Here is a 19,010-nt window from a genome sequence, read left to right as displayed (position 1 = left end):
TGACCTTGCAACCTTTAGTCTCGGCTTTTAGGAAAATATCACATTTATCTGTGGATTATCAAGGGCTCCATGTATTAAATTAATACATGTAACTGAACACTAAGATGAAAAACAATTTGCCATTAACTGCCAAGTGGCTAGATCTGTTACACTCAGGCCTATAGGGCCTCGAACCTCTGACAAGTCTTACATGGTCTGCAACATGTCCTGAGTATTTTCTGATCATGCATTGTTAGCTTCTCTAATAAACCCCATAAATGTGAGTACTGTTCCTGAGTTCTGTGCAGCTGTTGCAGTTAATCATTGCACTCTGTTGAGTAAAGAGTGCTGTGGAAGTGATAGTTGGATGGTTGGATGGTTGGAAGGTTGGATGGTTGGATGGTTGGATGATTGGATAGTTGAAAGGTTGGATGGTTGGATGATTGGATGGTTGGATGATTGGATGGTTTAAAGGTTGGATGGTTGGATGATTGGATGGTTGGATGGTCAATGATTGGCTGGTTGGATAGTTGGATGATTGAATAGTTAGTATCCTTTTTTTTTTTTGCAGACACAAACTATAAGGTGTGACCCAGCTTCACATCCTGTAAGCATGACACTGCCTGGATCATTGTCTTAGAGGATATAACCAGAAAGAGTCTTTGTCAAGTCAATATGGAAGAGCACATGCTTTGGGGTGGACAGATCTCAACTCAAACACAACCCTCAATGACTAAAATGTAACAATCTCAGTGAGTCTATCTTCTGAGAAGTTCCAATGAACTACCTTGTAGGATAGTTGGAAGGAATGAGTGAAGTAACACATAAAATGTACAGTCCTGTGCCTGGTACCCTGATGAAAAGCTCCTAAACAATTTATTTTCTCCTTCACCTAATATACACACACTTTTCTGAGTACATGTCTCTAACAAATAATTATTTTTTGAGCACCCACCATGTGGTGATCTCTGGGCAGGGTAAATAATTAAAATAACGACAAGGAATGTGTCTTCTATCACACTTGATAGGGAGGAAGCTTCATTCCACTGAAGGTCTTCCATTTGGAGGGAGAAGAGTAGGAGACTGGCAATAGAGAGTTCTGCCACTTTACAAGGTCCAAAGGAAAAAGGGTCACATTTCTTTTTGGATTTCACTCCTTTATGGAAAGTTATAGGTTTGCAGCAAGAAATGGGATTTTGTCTTGCTCTTCTCAAATAAAGGTGAGAAAGCTGCATCCAAAGGGAACTCCTATTTCCTATGCTTTTTTTTCCTGACATCTTCAATTTCCATCATAGGAGGCTTTGCCAGTCATCTTTTTACTTTATCCTAAAATTAATTTCCTAGGAAGGAGTTAGGTACAATCAACATCTGGCCTGAATACTCAGGGCTGTCCATTCCAGCTGGGTGTTCCTGACATGATGCAGCTAAGTGGTAGCACTATTTTCACCCTGAGACACAGTGTGGCATAGGGCCCAGAAGAGCCCATGTCTCTCCATATCTCCTCCTTCTCTAAATACTGGAAGCATTCCGACTGTACTTGCCATTTACTAACTTATCAATTAGACTCAATGTAGAAGAGAGGTACTAAGATTCCTTGGGCTCTCACTCCCTAGTCTTCTCTCTCCCTCTTCATTCTTCTCTGAAGCAGCACGAAAGGGCCTCCTAAGGACTCTGTCTGCATCAAAAAAAAGTGTTGTTGTTAAGTGTCATCATTGAATCAATTCCAACTCATAGCATCCCTGGAAGCTGTGAATCTGTACAGGAGCAGAAAGCCTCATCTTTTTCCCATGGAACAGCTGGTAGCTTCAAACTGCTGACCTTGACGTTGTAGACTGACTTGTAACCTCTATACTACCAGAGCTACTTACCTCCAAAAGTAGTGACTGTAAAGTAAACACTGGTGTGCATGTGTGTCAGAATTAGCAACTATCACGATTGGCCAGTTCCGAAGTAGAGGCATTTTTACTTAACAAATGTCAAAAAACTTCTCCAAAATAAATAAGAACAAATACATTTTCATCAACCCAAAGCGTTTTCTCAGAATATATTTCCCCCGGGGGAAATGTGTAGAGTATTTGCTCTAGCCAGACTGGAACCTGTCCCTGTGCCCGCCTCACTCTGCCAAAGTTTTGACCCTAAAGAAATGCTTCAGTATTTCACACTCAAACTCACAATGGCAGACCTTGTGGTAGATGTGTTTCCCATTCGTGATATTCCTAATGCACACACACTTTCTTGAACTACACTTCGTAAGGGGTGTATACCACACATCCATCTCCATTGTCCTGACCTCCAGGTCCAGCTGCCAGCATGTGCAAGCTAAACTGTTTTTGTCATCTACCACCCTTCAAGAACTCCTAAATTTCAAATTTCTTCCAAGCATTTCCCACTTACACTGGAAGTGAGGTGGAATTTCTTCCAGTTCCAAGATGAAACTCCTACCTTTAACTACACTGGATGTGACAACCACAACAGGAAGACTTTGGATTTAAGTGTTACTTTCCGTGGAGCTCAAAGCATTTTTAATTATTATTGTGCTTTGTGGGCATTGTATGTTGTTGTTGTTGTTAAGTGCCACTGAGTCATAAAGACCCTGTGTGGGGTTTCTGCAGAGTGCCTGCTGAGTTTGAACTGCCGACCTTGCTATTCAAACTGACCTTGAGGTCCAGTGCATACTACAAGATAAAAAGAGGAAGGTGATGCTTTACCCAGAATTCCTGGGTGGCACAAACAGTTAAACACTAGACCAGTAATTTAACAGTTAGCAGTTTGAGCCATGCAAAGATACCTCAGAAGAAAGGCCTGGCTATATTCTTCTACTTAGTCACAGCCTTGAAAAAACTCTTCGGAGCTGTTTTACTCTGAACACATGGCATCACCATGAGTTGATACTAACTCAACAGAAACTAACAGCAACATTCTTTTTCCCAGAGTTCCTAGATAGTACAAACGGTTAATGCACCCTGCTGCTAACCGAAAGATTGGAGATTCAAGTTCACACAGATGAACCTCAGAAGAAAAACCTGGCAACCTATTTCCAAAATATCAGCCATTGAAAATTCTGTGGAGCACAGTTCTACTCTGATACAAGTGGACTCAAATCAACTCCATGGCAACTGGGTTTTTTTTTTTTGTTGTTGTTGTTTTTCTATTCTTGTCTTGTTTTATTATCCATTTAGCAAAGAGAAAAACAGAGGTAGGCATTAAACGGCATACCCCCAAACCTCCCAGCATGATGGGGACAGGCAGAGCAGATGAAGAATCTCCAAAATAATAATCTATGCATTCAGGCTCAGAGCTTCCTGGGACTGACCATATCCTCAGTTGTTATTGTGTTTAATCATGATGGACGTTTCTTTGTCTGTATTCTCAGATGGATGTTAAAATTATTTGACAATAGACCATCCCTACAAACATGTATCCATTTCCATCCTCTAAACATATATAGAAAACATGAAGGTCGGAGAAGAGGAAAATTTCCTGTTTTCTCTAACTCTGCCCTTATACTCTCCTCTTGGAAATGAAAAAACAAACAAACTAATATTTATTGGTTGTCTTGCAAATCTGCTGCACAAGGCCTTTTTAAAGTGTTGAAGACTGAAGATGTCATCTTGAGGTCTAAAGTGTGCCTGACCCAAGCCATGGCATTTTCAATAACCTCATATGTATGCAAAAGCTGGACAGTGAATAAGAAAGACTGTAGAAGAATTGATGCTTTTGAGTTGTGGTGTTGGAGGAGAATATTGAAAGTGCCATGGGCTGCCAAAAGAACCAACAGATCTGTGTTGGAAGAGGTGCAGCCAGAGTGCTCCTTGGAGGCCAAGATGGCCAAACTTCATCTCTCATACTTTGGACATATTGTCAGGAGGGACCAGCCGCTAGAGAAGGATATCGCGTTTGGTAAGGTGGAGGGTCAGAGAAAAAGAGGACGACTCCCAGCAAGATGGATTGGTAAAGGGTCAGCATCAATGGGCTCAAGTGTGGCAACAATAGTGAGGTTGGCCCAGGATTGGGCAGTGTTTCATTCTGCTGTGCATAAGGTCGCTATGAGTCGGTACTGACTTGATGGCACATAACAACAACAACAGTTCAAGCTATATTTAATTTAATTTAATGTTTCTGGCACCACTGCTTCGATATCATCTCATCTCAGAAGGATTAACTGGCTAATCTAAATTCTCACAATTTGCAGAACACAGAGTTGAATGATAAACCTGAAAGGTTTTAGTAATTCCAAAACCTATATGGTTTTTCTACTTTTTCCCACTAGTTTGTTCCTGATGTTCATTTTAAATAGATTTAGGACATACTAATCTCTTTGTGATAGAAACAAGATCAATCACTATTTTTATCCCTGTTATGGACGCTGAGGTTTTAAAGTTTTGTTGTTTTTCCCTTTCGTTTTACTAAGCATCATATTGGCTAAGTTAACATTTTTATTCCAGGGGCTGGGAGTAAAATGAAAGCCGAGGGCTTGATTTATTTTTTCAGGGATTCATTCAAATTATACAAAGCTATTCATTAACTTGGCCTTTCTGCCCTAAAGACCTTAATATAAAGTGTTTTTATTTCATTACTGATTATTGAGAAAGTTTATTGCTGAGAAACAAACCATAGGATTCCTTGGAGAAATATGAAAGTTATCACTAGCTAAGATGACCTCTGAATAAAATGTGTGAAAAGCAATCTAAAGAGGAAGAGTCTGTAAGAGAGATTATTTTTAAGGAAAAAAAAAAAAAAGTGGTTGTTGGAAGTAGTAATATGTCTTAGACTAGATATGCTCATGTGGTCTCCTAACATAGCTTCTGCAGATGTATTAAGAATGTAGGATTTCTTAAACTTAAAAATAAACTCATTTTTCTCAATCTGAAACATATAATTATCACAGAAAAAAACCACATACTTAGGTTGAAAAGTAAATAAAATGAGCACACAATTTAGCCAAGTTAAAACCACAATAAGCACCTTGATATATGAACTTCCAGCTCTTTCCTTCTATATATAAAATAGAGCTTAAGCAAAATCATAGCATAATACCTCTTAGCAGTTTACTCTTTTGTTTAATATTTTGACAACATAGTCATTTCAATGAGGAAATTTCTATAATATAATAAAGAGCTCATCGTACAATATAGTGTGCTACACCATAATTCACTTAACCTATCCTTTAGGGTTAGACATGAGGTTGTCTTCAATATTTCAATTAAAAATAATGACACAATGAGTTCCATACAAGCATCTTTATATATGGAAAAATAAATCAGAGATGCCACATTTCTGGATGTGTTCATTGGGTTAAAGCTGCAAACATTGGTAACATTGGTAAGGATTTTGATATATGTTCCCAAATTATTTTTTCAGAAAACTCTAGCAATGTACACAGCAATACACAAATATATCCATTTCTCTAAATGCACATATTTAGAAACACATCATTTCATTTTTTAAATCTACATTTGTCAATAATGTTAAATAATTTTGCTATGCATATCATCTCATTCTATTTCTTCTTTTAAAAATTGTCTTCTTGCTCTTCTGCTCATTGTTTTCTTCTCTACTCTTTGCCTTTTACTTTTACTGACTTATTATTATTATTAGGTGCCATTGAGTTGGTACTGACTCATAGCAACCCTATGTACAACAGAACACAACACTGCCTTGTCCTGGGCCACCCTCACAATTGTTGCCATGCTTGAGCCCATTGATGCTGCCACTTTGCCAATCCATCTCGATGGGGTCTTGCTCTTTTTCTCTGACCCTCTGCCTTACCAAACATGATATCCTTCTCCAGTGACTGGTCCCTCCTGACAATATGTCCAAAGTATGAGATATAAAGTTTGGCCATCCTGGCCTCCAAGGAGCACTCTGTTGGTTCTTTTGGCAGCCCATGGCACTTTCAATACTCTTCTCTAACAGCATAACTCAAAGGCATCAATTCTTCTATAGTCTTCCTTATTCACTGTGCAGCTTTCGCATGCATATGAGGTTATTGAAAATACTATGGCTTAGGTCAGGCCCACCTTAGTCCTGAAGCGGATATCTTTGCTCTTCATTTCTTTAAAAAGGTCTTGTGCAGCAGATTTGCCTAAGGCAATATGTTGTTTAATTTCTGGACTGCTGCTTCCAAGAAATATGAAGTCCTTGACAACTTCAGTCTTTTCTCTGTTGATAAGAATATTGTTTATTAGACCAGTGGTGAGGATTTTTATTTTCTTTACAGTGAGATGCAATCCATACCAAAGGCTGTGGTCTTTGATCTTCATCAGTAAGTATTTTAAGTCCTCTTCACTTATTTGTAGGAACTTGTATTATATTAACTATAGCAAACCATTGTAATATATACTGTGAATATTGTTTTCCAGTTTTTGTTTTTGTTTTTCCTTATGATGTTTTATGTAATTTTGATTATGGTGTTTTATGTAACAAACTGAAGGCTTACATTTTATGTAGTACTGAAATCTATCAGCATTTTCTTACTCACTTTTTGCCTTTGGTTTCAGACTTAGAAAACCTTGAAGAATTTAAATTAGCTTTGAATGAGTCAGACTTATGGTACATAGTTCTTTAGAACTCATTCAAAATTTCTATAAATATCAACTTATGGTACTGGTGCTCAAACTATGCCTCCAAGGAACACCATTTTTCTATCAAGGTGTTATGCTATTAAATATGAATCATAGTGGGCCTTCCAATTTTTCAGAAAAACTAAATTAAATAGGAACATTTTTAATGCTAAGTTTTCAGACCACAATTTTTTTCTTAAATCTCTGGTACTTCTACTCATTGACTTTAATAGTATCCAATAAAACCTGGTGTCATATTATGTATTCTGTTATTTTAAATTTAATGTGTCAATATTGAATGGTGTTGTGCAAAGATCACTATTACTTCCAGATGGTCTACTAACTGACACGTTCTGGAATCTCTAGTGTACAGTGTATATTTGTTGTAGTTAAAACTAAAAGAGAGATAATGTTCACACACACACACACATACCAAATGATAAAAATGTAAGCCTAAGAGTCCTGCTGTAATTGTTTATCACATCTTACCTTAAGATTCCATGTTTTGATTACAAATATATTTACATGCATTCACTGTATTTGTATGACAAAAGTATTCACTGAATCTTACTGCTATACTTCCATAAAATTGTGATTTCTTTTTTTTGGAAAGGCTCAAATAACTTTCCTAAAGGAAAAAGATCTATTCAAACACAAAATTATTATCCCTGCCATTAGAGGTATAAGTGGGTCAAGGAAATTTATTCCTTCTTTTTAATGCCTCCAGAGACAATCTTTATTGCTCTACTAGGTCTGTGAAGAACATACACAAAGGTACCTCTCAACTGGAACTTACAAATAGAAGCTTTGAAAATATGCACCTATAAAATGCATGCATTTCCTGAACTAGTAGCTGCTTTATTCAACAGACCATTAAAAGCCCATTCAGAGGGCCTCTCACAAGCTTATGTGCACTACAGGTATTTAAAATTGGTGCAACCAGTATAGAAGGAAACAAAACAAAACACAAGTTGGAAGAATATCTACTAAAATTTACAGAGGGAGAAAATAAAAAACTCTCTCCTGAAACCCAAACTTCCTCCAACACTAACACTCTTATAAAGAACAGGTAATGTGACAAAATTGCCCCACTCCAAATCCTCCAGCCAAAATCTAACACCCCTCCTGCCCTCCAAGTATCAATCATCAGCCCAGGCAAGGCAAATGAACTTTTAATCAATAACAGCTACTGTTTCTTGTACCAGGACTGTTTATGATTTAAAAGGGAGGAAAATTAAATCAATCCTGATGTGAATGTTTTCTCTCTTAAAGAGAAAAAAGCAGCACCCCGTGTCAAAGGGGGTGGGGAGCAGTTTCATATGTTTTTAAAAGGCATGGAAATAAAACACGTTCGAAATTGTTTTTATCTGAGTTCTAGACAGAAAAGCAACTACATAGGATGCTATGGATTGATGAGTCATGTTAGGCAAATGCCTTCAATCTATGCCTTCACACCATTGTGTATCCGATTTGCATTTATACATTGGTATAGATTAATAGAGCTAGCAGGGATTGTAAGGAACATCTGTCTGAAGATGGCTGTCTTGGGAGGTAGCAAGCTTCCCCTCACTGAAACTGTTGGAGAACACCAATCAGCTGAGAATTGCAGATGGCATTCAAACAACAGAAAGGTGTATAGACTATATCTGTGGGTGAAACTGATAGGTCATATGTAGAAGCCAAATATGTAAAACATACAAAAGTAAGTCTGCTCAAGCTGAAGATTTTTGCCCCTTTCCCTATTTATATGCCAAAAAGCAGCCTTTGTCTGGAGCCTCCAGCATTCTTCTGAAACCTGGGATCCGCAGCCCATGGCACTTTCAGTATTCTTTTCCAACACCATAACTCATATGCGTCAATTCTTCTACGGTCTTCTTTGGAAAGTCCATGGGAGAGTTCTACCTTGTCCTATAGTGTATTTACTAGTCAAAATCTACTGGAAGGAAGTGGGTGGGTTTAAATCTTTATGGCAGCAGAGCACCAGGTTTTTTCTGCCAGAGCAGTGACTGGTGGTGAACAATTGAGCCCTTAACCTTGCACCGTTAAGATCCTTACTAAAAAGCATGGTGTTGGAGGTGGTTGTATGACATCAATTCGGTTCCAACTCATAGTAACTCTATATAGCGTTTCCAAGGCTGTAAGTCTTTACAGGAAAAGAAAGCCCCACCTTTGTCCCACAGAGCAGCTGGTGGGCTTGAACTGCTGACCTTGTGGTTAGCAGTCGGGTGCTTATCCTACAGTGCCACACCAGGACTCCCATTAAGTACCATACGTTCAAGGTACCATGGTGGCTCTTTACTATAAGCACTGGACTGTGAATTACAAGGTCTGTGGTTGAAGCCCACCAGCTGCTCCACACGAGAAAGATAAGGCTTTCAACTCCTGCAAAGATTTGAAGTCTTAGAAACTCTATTCGGTGTCACTATGAGTAGTAATCATCATCTCGGTGATACATACAACCACTATCCTAGTAATGCTAGTAGTTAGGTCGGCTGCATCTTGAGTATTCCTTTGTTGTTGTTAAGTGTTGTCGAGTCCTTTCTGACTTACAGTTTTCAGAGAACAGCTGGTGAGTTCAAACTGCCTACCTTGTTGTTCAAACCCATCTTGTGGCCCAGTGCTTATCTCATAGAGCCACACCAGGACTCCAGATTACCCCTTTAATCAGCAAAAATTAAAAGGGACTCTACAAAATCTGCCACTATTTTGGTGTTTTTTTTGTACAAAACCAGAAATAGCTTCCCTGATGATTACTGAAATGAAATCATCTTTCACTTAACCAGGAAAGACTACATCGGCAGATGCACGATTTTAAAGAATAACGAACTGGGGTGGAAATGATGATGGGACTGGTTTCCTGACTGTTTGCTGTTATAGTTTTCTGAAATGGAACAAATCAATCTTGTCTTGATTATTTATAAAACCTTAACATCATTGGGACGGGATAAACTAATGAGACCAGGCACAAGGAATATGGAAACTTTCATTTCTAAACTGCTGGCACTCAGGCACACTTTAGTGTCTTGTAGCTTTTAAAGGGCATTGAAGAAATGAGTTTTCTGCCTCTAGCAACTGTTGGTGGAGTGCAGTGATTTACACTTAATTATTCAGCACTATGACTGAAAAGTGAGAGAAGGATCAAGCAAACAAGTTCACATTTTTCAAGAACCAAGAAAAGTGAGTCTTTGCATGCACCCTTAGAACACACTGTAGCTGCAGACCCTCAGCAAATTGTGACCATGCAACTTATATCATGTGTACATCATATACATGCATACATTATACATTGTAGCAGATAAACAAATGGAGTGCATTTCACTGGCATAATGATGGTGGTTGTGTACCATGGAGTCAGTTCCAACTCATAGCAACTCTGTATAAGGTTTCCAAGGCTGTAAATCTTTACCAGGGCAGAAAGCCTCATATTTCTCCCATGGAACAGCTGGAAGTTTCCAACTGCTGACCTTGAGGTCAGCAGCCTCACTTGTAAGTGGATTACATATTAGGCTACAAACTGCAAGGTCATCAGTTTGACTCCACCAGCTGCCCCAAAAGAGAAAGATAAGGCTTTCCGCTCCCATAGGTACAGCCTTGGAAATCCTATGCAGTGTTTCCATCACACAGCTGCAGCAGCAAAATACCTCTATGAAAGGAACCTTGGTGATGCTGTGGTTAAAACGGTTACCTCCTAACCAAAAATTTGATGGTTCAAATCCAGCAGTCCTCCAAGATGTTGCAGTCTGCTTCTGTGAAGATTTACATCTTGGAAATCTTGTGGAGCCGTTTTACTCTGTGCTTTAGAGTTGCTGTGACTCAAAATTGACTCGATGGCACTATGTTCCGTGTTGGGGGTTTATACCTCTATGAACAGACTGCAAAGCCGTTTGAATTGCAAGGTCCAAAACCCCGTACGGGGTCGCTATGGGTCGGAATCATCTTGACAGCACTTAACAACAACACACCTCTAAGAAGTGTATTTATTTCATTCATTGCAGACAAAAAGACTGAGACTCCAAAGGATCCAATGATTTATTCAAGGACATATAATCCATAACCAGAAGAGCCAGTCTTTTAATTTAGGTCTATGTCTAAATCCCAAATTATTTTTCTTTCTCTAGGAAAGTCTTTTCAGAGAAGTGAAGGAAGAAGTTTGATGAGTATTAAATACTATGTTAGCTCAATGTATAAATAAATGTTCTGGAGTCTGCCAGTCATAGCAACTTGTGGTGTTCTTCTCCTGCTTCAGCTCCCACTTATAAGCAGGATGTCCTCAAACTCCATGAAAGCATGATCACTGTCATCCCTAGTGCTCACTATCAGGACAATACTGAGGGTATCACGGCATAGTGTCTCTACAGCCAGCAAACCTCAAGATGGAACTGCAGGTCCTTTACCAACAGCCATTAAGTCACTCCCACTCACAGCAACCCTGCATGGGGTTTCTGAGGTTATAAATCTTTATAGAAAGCCTGCTCTTTTTCCTACAGAGTGGCTGGTGGGTTTGAACTGCCTATCTCATGATTAGCAGTCCAGTGCTTATCCCACAATGCCACCAGGGTTCCTTGAAGGTCCTTTAGCTCTATTCCCTATCAGAAAGGGCTAATGGCCCTTTCATGCAATTTATGCTACATTTTCTTCTCTTTGTTAAACCTACTGTTTTTGATTTGCCATATGTCACTGAATGTCTCAGGAATAGGGCTCCTTCAATTTTTGTTGATTGACCTCTACCCACAGGGTTCAGACTTGTGTCCTTGTGTTGAACTAGATGCCGTACTCTTTTCCCTATCCTACTTTTGTCCTCTGTAACTCCAGCTACCCAAATAGCTCTAACTCCTACCTTGAGACTATACTTGGCTGAATGTGTATGTGCTATTCAAGTTGTACTAGCTCAGGGATCTGATAAATCTAAAGGATCTTCATTTAGAAGAAGAAATCCAGATAAATATGATTTGCACAGGCAAATGAGCAAATAGCAAAGTAACCTGGTCAAAATATTGGGCCAAGAGCTTTTGTGTCTTTCCTGTATCTGTCTGGAGCCTGGAAAGGTAAACTTGAATGCATCTGTTTAGACTTCAGTCTTTAATGATAAGCTGTCTGGGAATTCAATGATGGCATGTCGGACTCTAGGTAGGGAGATGGAATTTTCCATTACCAAGGTCATTTCTAATTCAACTAAATTTTGAACACTGTGGATATTTAGTAAATGTAAGGAAGTAAGTCTGGGAAGGGTATGTAAAAAATGGAAGAGAAAGAAAAATGTCTGCCTCTAATACCACCATTAGACCCAGCAAGCAAAGGTCCCTGACCTGAACTCCATGCCTTGAGTTCTTTTGCTGTGAAGTGTCTTCCTCAAAAATTTCTAAATCCCAGTGGTGTCTGGACTACCCCATGTGTGGGGTCAACCAGATGCCCTGAAGAACTCTGGGGCAACAACCTAGGGAGATTGACCTGGAGAGTTGGCTGGTGTAGAATTTCTTTTGTGGGATCACATGGAACTGGGCCTCCTGAAGGGATTGTCACACTGATTTTGAATGGTTCAAATTGTTTATCCAGGGACCCCACAAAATGTCTTTGCTCAGGGTTCCACATATTCTAAGGTGGCTCTATCTGGCTTCAGATATAGATTTCTCTCTCTCTCTCTCTCTTTTTAATCTTAATCAGAATAACATTATTTTAAGATACCTGAGGATGAAAATCATGACATCAGTACTGAATGTATCCAGACATGAACACCATATTTGATTGATCCCCTCAATAATGATATCTTGCAATATATTTCCTGAGTGGATTTCCTGAGTCTCCAAAGCACAGTGGGGTGGAGGTTACTAACATAAGGCTCTCAGAAAAGCATTTGGAGCAATATGGACTAACAAGAAAAAGTACTAGCTGAAGGAAATCTACTAAGTGCCCTTCTCTAAGATTAAGAGGAAAATCTTGCCGAAACTTTAGGTGAAAGACCATTACCAATTTGCCAGAATTATAAAAAGAGAGAAACAGTGTAGACAACTTAAATGTCCCTAAGAAAAGCATTTCTATTTTACTCAAAAGAATGCCAGGACTATGAATGAAGTATGTCTAATAATATTTTTATAATTGAGAAAGAATTAAAAAGCTATTATCCAAGGACAGCTTTATTTGAAAATAAAAACAACAATTGTTTACAACAAGCAAAGGTTGAAACAAAGAGAAAGAATCAGTCATTGGAAAATATGGCCTTGGTAATAGAAACGATGCTGGGGGAATCGCATGATAGAATTTTGCAACAGCAATGAAAGATTTCTTCATTGCAAATACCTATAAAAAACCATGAAAGACAACTATACACATGAATATCACCTGATGGAATACACAGAAATGAAATTGACTACAACTGAGGAAAGAGATGGTGGTAAAGTTCCATATCATCATCCACCAAAACAAGACCAGGGTGGACTGTGAAACACACCATCAATTGAATATATGTGAGTTCAGGTTGAAGCTAAAGAAAACTTTAAAAAGTCCAGGAGAGCCAAAATATAACCAGAAACATATCCCACCTGAATTTAGAAATGATCTCAAGAGCAGATTTGATAAACTAGACACTACTGACTGAAGACCAGAAGAGTTGTGGGATGGCATCAATACAGGAAGAAGGCAAAAGATCATTCAGAAGACAAGAAGGAAGAAAATACTAAAAACAGAAACTTTGAAACTTGCTTTCCAGCACAGAGATGCTAAAGCAGATGGAAACAATGAAGATGTCAAAGAGCCAAACAGAAAATTTCAAAGGTCAGCTCAACAAGACAAAGTCAAATATTGTAATAAAATGTGCAAACACCTGGAGTTTGAACACAAAAAGGGAAGAACATGCTCAGCACTTCTCAAGCTGAAGAAATAATCTATGTCTTGCCTTGTAATGTTAAAGGATTCTCTGGGCAAAATATTGAATGATATAGAAAGCATCAAAAGAAGATGGAAGGGAAAAGGGCAATACACATAGAAGGGGCAGGGGATGGAAAAACAAGGTAGATATGAGAACATTGAGGAAGGTTTGCATGGGCTAAATGGGACAGAGATAAATAGTGATATATGCTCAACCTTGGAACAACAGGGCTCTGTGATACTGGGATCGATGCATAGTCTGAATGGGTACAAAGGGGAAATAATGGTAAACTGCTTGACTGTCTTATGAGTACTGGTTTCCTTTGCTTACTATTGTAAAATAGACACTTGCATGGGATAGAAAGGAATATCAGGAAACATGATTACAGAAAGATTGTAAGCCTCACTTCAGTCTATAGGTGATTAGAATACTTAAAAGGAGTTCTAGAACTTGCCCAGTGAAATAGACTTCTTCAGTAGCCTTTGTAGCATATGGAACATTAGGTGGAATCCTGAGCCCCATCCAGAACACTCTAAGGTGGGACATTCCCACTTGAAAGGACAAGCAGACCATCTTGGAGCAACTAGAGGAACAGAAAATACTTCTTGAAATAAAGACCAGCAGGAAAAATCAAAAACAAAAATAGCAGTCTGATTGACTACTATAAGTGCCCGAAAGTTGTTCGCCAGGGAGCATCAAGACAAGCAATCAAGTCCCTTCAGGACAAACCCCGCTCCAAGACTGAAACTCAAAGGGAGCACACGAGTAGGCATGTGAGCTTGCTGGTGGCCAAGTTGGTTTATTGGTGAGTAGAAGAGGTACAAAGGCAGTTATGAAGATATGGACTGAGTTTGACCATAATCTATAGACCACCATCAACCTTGAGATGTGAGAGAAAGGAAGAAGGGTTGGTTGGTCCAAAGTATGGTGAGACCTGGGGACTCCTGAGCCCATGGACAAGGACATAGCCACGGAGGACTAGAGATGAGAGTGAAGAATCCAGCTGATATGAAGTGAGGGGAGATACACAAGCACTACCAAATTTGCAGATAGTACCCATTCGACCTAGCTTTGATGGCTTGATGATCAGAAATCGACTAGAGGCAGATAAAAAAAAAAAATGACAAAGGAAACAAGTGTAAATTGCTACAATTTGATGAACTTGACCTATACTTATGGATGTAGTAGTTCAAAATATCAACTGAAAGGAAAGGAGTCTTCACATCTAAGATCAATCCTATCCCCTCTGTACACAGGATTGATAGGGATGGGCAACTTAGGTATTGGCTACCTAAAATGGGTGCACTATAAAGGCACGAAGTGATTGGCTTACAAGTTTTCAAGAGGGATTTTAGTTTCAGAGTGTGTGGGGGAAGTTAGAATCCCCACTGAATAGTTTTCATATTGTCTAGATGGGGCTAGTGAAAGGAGATGGGGATAAGCTTCTTAATGATTCAATAGTGAGTAATTGTTATCATGACTAATTGTGACTCACAACTATAAAGGTAGAAGTTGTGTGACATAAAAGGGGGAGTAGGTAATCTTACATTCCAGGAACAGAGGACCCTAGGATCATCAAGGGAGAAGAGCACGAGTGAAATGTGGAACCTTACCCAGAGAAGCAGCAATACCAGAGATGAAGGCAGAGATGATGCCATGGAGAGATAGAGCAACTGCGGACTCTAGCTTCATGGAAAGAGAAAGGCTGTGTGTTGGCAGCCAGGATGTAGGTTTGCAGAATGTGCCCTTTGGTTGTTTAAATGATTATATATTCCTGAGTGGTTTCGTGTACATCCAAAAAAAAAACAACAACAGAGGGAATAGAAGCAAATACTGTTGAATGATGATGCACGGAATAGATTATAATCATTGTAATGAAATCAAATACACTAGGATGAGAGTAAAACCGATATTCTCCCATATAAACTATCACTCACATCACAACAAAAATTTTAAAAACAAGAACAAGAAGATGGAAGGAATACATAGAGTCACTGTACCAAAAAGAAATGGTGTATGCTCAATCATTTCAAGAGGTAGCATATGATCAACAGCCAACGATACTGAAGGAAGAAGTCCAAGGTGCACTAAAGCCATTGGCAAAGAACAAAGCTCCAGGAATTGATGGAAAACAAATTGAAATATTTCAATAAACTGGTGCAGCTCTGGAGATACTCACTCATCTATGCCAAGAAATTTGGAAGACGGCTACCTTGCTAACTGATTGGAAGAGATCCATATTTGTGCCCATTCCAGAGAGAGGTGACCAAATTAAAATGTGGAAATCATCGGACATTATAATTAATATTGAATGCAAGTAAAATTTTGCTAATGATAAATCAAAAATGGCTGCAACAGCACATTAACAAGGAGTTGCCACAGGTTCAGACCAGATTCAGATGGGGATGTGAAATGAGGGTTATCATTGCTAATGTAAAAAGGATCTTTGCTGAAAGCAGAGAATACCAGAAAAAAGTTTACATGTGCTTTATTGGCTATACAAAGGCATTTGATTTTGTGGATCATGACAAGCTATGGACAACAATGAAGAGAATGAGTATTTTGGAATACTCAATTCTGGCCATGAGAAACCTGTCCATAGACCAAGAGGCAGTCATTACAACAAACAAAGGGGACACTGAATGATTTAAAATCAGGAAAGGTTTGTGCCAGGGTTACGTTCTTTCATCATACTTACTCAATCTGTATGATGAGCAAATAATGCTAGAAGCTGGATTATATGAAGAAGATTGTGGCATCTGGATTGGAGAAGGGCTTATTAAACCACCTACGATATGTAGATTATACAACTTTTTGTTTGCTGAAAGTGAAGAGGACTTAAAATACTTACTTGTAAAGTTCAAAGACTACAGCCTTCAGTATGGGTTGCACCTCAATGTTAAGAAAACAAAAATCCTCACCATTACACCAACAAATAACATCCAGAATGGAAAAAAGATTGAAGTTGTCAAAGACTTCATTTTTCTTGGATCAACTATCAACACTCATGGAAGCAGCAGTCAACAAATCAAATGATATACTGCATTAGGCACATCTGCTGAACAAAACCTCTTTAAAGTGTTCAAGAGCAAAGATGTCAGTTTGAGGACTAAAGTGCTCCTGATCCAAATCAAGGTATTTTCAATAGCCTCATATGCATGTGGAAGTTATACAATGAATAAGGAAGACCATGAAAGAGTTGATGAATTTGTGCTATGGTGCCAGAGGAGAATATTAAAAGTATCACGGATGTCCTGAAGAACTAACCAATCTGTGTTGGAAGACGTGCAACCAGAATGCTCTTTAGAAGTCAGGATGGCCAGACTTCATCTCTCAACTTTTGGACATGTTATTAGGAGGGATTAGTCCTTGGAAAAAGACAATATACTTGTGGAGGGTCAGCAAAAAAGAGGAAGTCCTCCAGTAAGATGGATTGGCACAGGGGAAGAAGCAATGGGCTCAAGTGTGACAATGATTTGAGATTGATCCAGGACTGAGCAGTGTTTCATTCTGTTGTGTATAAGGTCACTGTGAGTCGGTACTGACTCAATTGCACCTAACAACAATAACAACAACAACAACAATAGTTTCCTGATTATAGTAGATCAATTAGTTCATAGATAATTGTAGTATTGTACTGTTGAGGTTGTTGTGTCCAAGAAATACCTTCACCACCTTAAAGAAGGGAGGTTAATGTAAATGTATGGATTGGCAGTATAGGCAGTAGGAAGTGATTGAGAATAGTGGCAGTCCACAGTCAGTTGTTTCTCTTTCTCACTCTCTCTCTCTCTCCATTCTGTCTTCCCTTTTCTCCTCTGTCATCATCCACCAAAGATAGATCCTTCTTAAGGTTCACCAGCCAACCTAAGAATGATGTCACATTGAACCAATTAGAGAATCACCCCTTTAGGATAAACATTGACTGTAAAACACAAGGTCGGCAGTTCAAACCCACCAGCTGCTCCTTGGTAACCCTATACAGGGACACTACACTGTGTGTCAGAACCAACTCAATGATACTTAACAACAACAACAACCTGCTCAAAAATATCTGTTTGTTGAACAAGGTTATGAGTATAACCATTTAATTTTGAAGGGAAAGCTGACTGCTACATCAGACATGTCAAGTATAAAAACAACTATTTAGAAAATCGAAGTATAAAGGAAAAAAATGAAAACTCCTATAACTCTACTTCTCAACAAGAGATAACTGCATGAATACTTTAGTAGAGTTTATTCAAATTTCAGGACAGGCATATATTCTCAATTTTTTTCACCAATTTTGGATAATTTAATTCTAATGTTTTGTCACAAATTATTATATTTATTTACATGTCACTAAATGTTCACTGGAATATGCTATTTGATGATTGCATGAAATGTTTACCAAGTGACTACACGATGAACTTTTATACAATCCCCTTTTGTTGAATATTTGCAATGTGTCTGATTTATTTATTTATTTATTGAACAAAGCTACAGTGAACATTTTTATAGCTAAAACTTGTACGCATTCACAATATCCTTGTATTTCTATGAAGGAAATGCTCTGCTTGGTCAAAGAGAATGTGTTTTTTTTTTTAAACTGTTGACAAATAACTGCTATTTTTTTTTACAGAAGTATTTATGCCAATTTAAACTTTTTCATATGTGTATACAGTATTTATATTATTATGCCCATATGTTAGTTGTAGTATGCCATCTTGTTTATTCTGACTCATAACAACTTTATATGTCCCATCAAGGTTTCTAGGCTGTAATCCTTATGGAGTCCCGGTATGGCTTTGTGGGTTAATGCACTGCACTGCAAAGTAGGTTTGAACTGCAAGGTCAGTGGTTCAATCTCAACAGCCGCCCCTTGGAAACTCTCTACAGGGTTGCAATGGGTCAGAATTGTCTCAAAGGCACTTAACAAAAGGAACAGCAATCTTTATGGGAGCAGATCACCAGATCTTTTCTTGCTTGTGGGTTCAAACAACCAACTTTTACTATTAGCAGTCCAGTTCTTAACCAATGTGCCACCAGTGCTCCTTAAACCCTTAGGAACACCAGGTATTATGCCTTTTTTATTTTTATTTTTTAAATCATTTTTAGTGTTATGACACATTACATTTTTAAAAAAAGTTTTATTGTGAATTATGTGATAGTTTACATGGGAGATCATTAGTTTTTATATTCATCCTATCATATATAGTTTCATTGCCATGGTTACAATCCCCTCCATGCATCATCAGTCAACCGAAGGGTATACACTACAAGCCTGTCCCCCAGTTGTCAGCACACAGCCCCTCTCCCTCTCTGGGTCTAAAGTCCCCAGCTGCTCCATCTCTCCATGTCATTGTTTCTGCCTCCATCTCAGGCATCACTGCTTCTCTGGGTACGGTCCCTCTCTCCATTCTTCAGCCTTGATGGTCCCAGGGGCCTCCGTTCCTAGACTGCAAAGTTAATCACTCACTCCCCTCCTTGCTACAAAACGTCTATCTTTACATTTCCAACCCTCACAATCAGCCCTGATAACAATTATTCACTATTGTATCACAAGGCCTATCCACATTTCCTTTCATCAGCCCTGCCTAGACAGATTGGATACTACTCACTGGAGATTC

This window comes from Chrysochloris asiatica, unplaced genomic scaffold (assembly GCF_000296735.1).
Source record: "Chrysochloris asiatica unplaced genomic scaffold, ChrAsi1.0 scaffold00207, whole genome shotgun sequence".
NCBI classification, from domain to species: domain Eukaryota; kingdom Metazoa; phylum Chordata; class Mammalia; order Afrosoricida; family Chrysochloridae; genus Chrysochloris; species Chrysochloris asiatica.
This window is presented reverse-complemented; position numbering follows the sequence as displayed.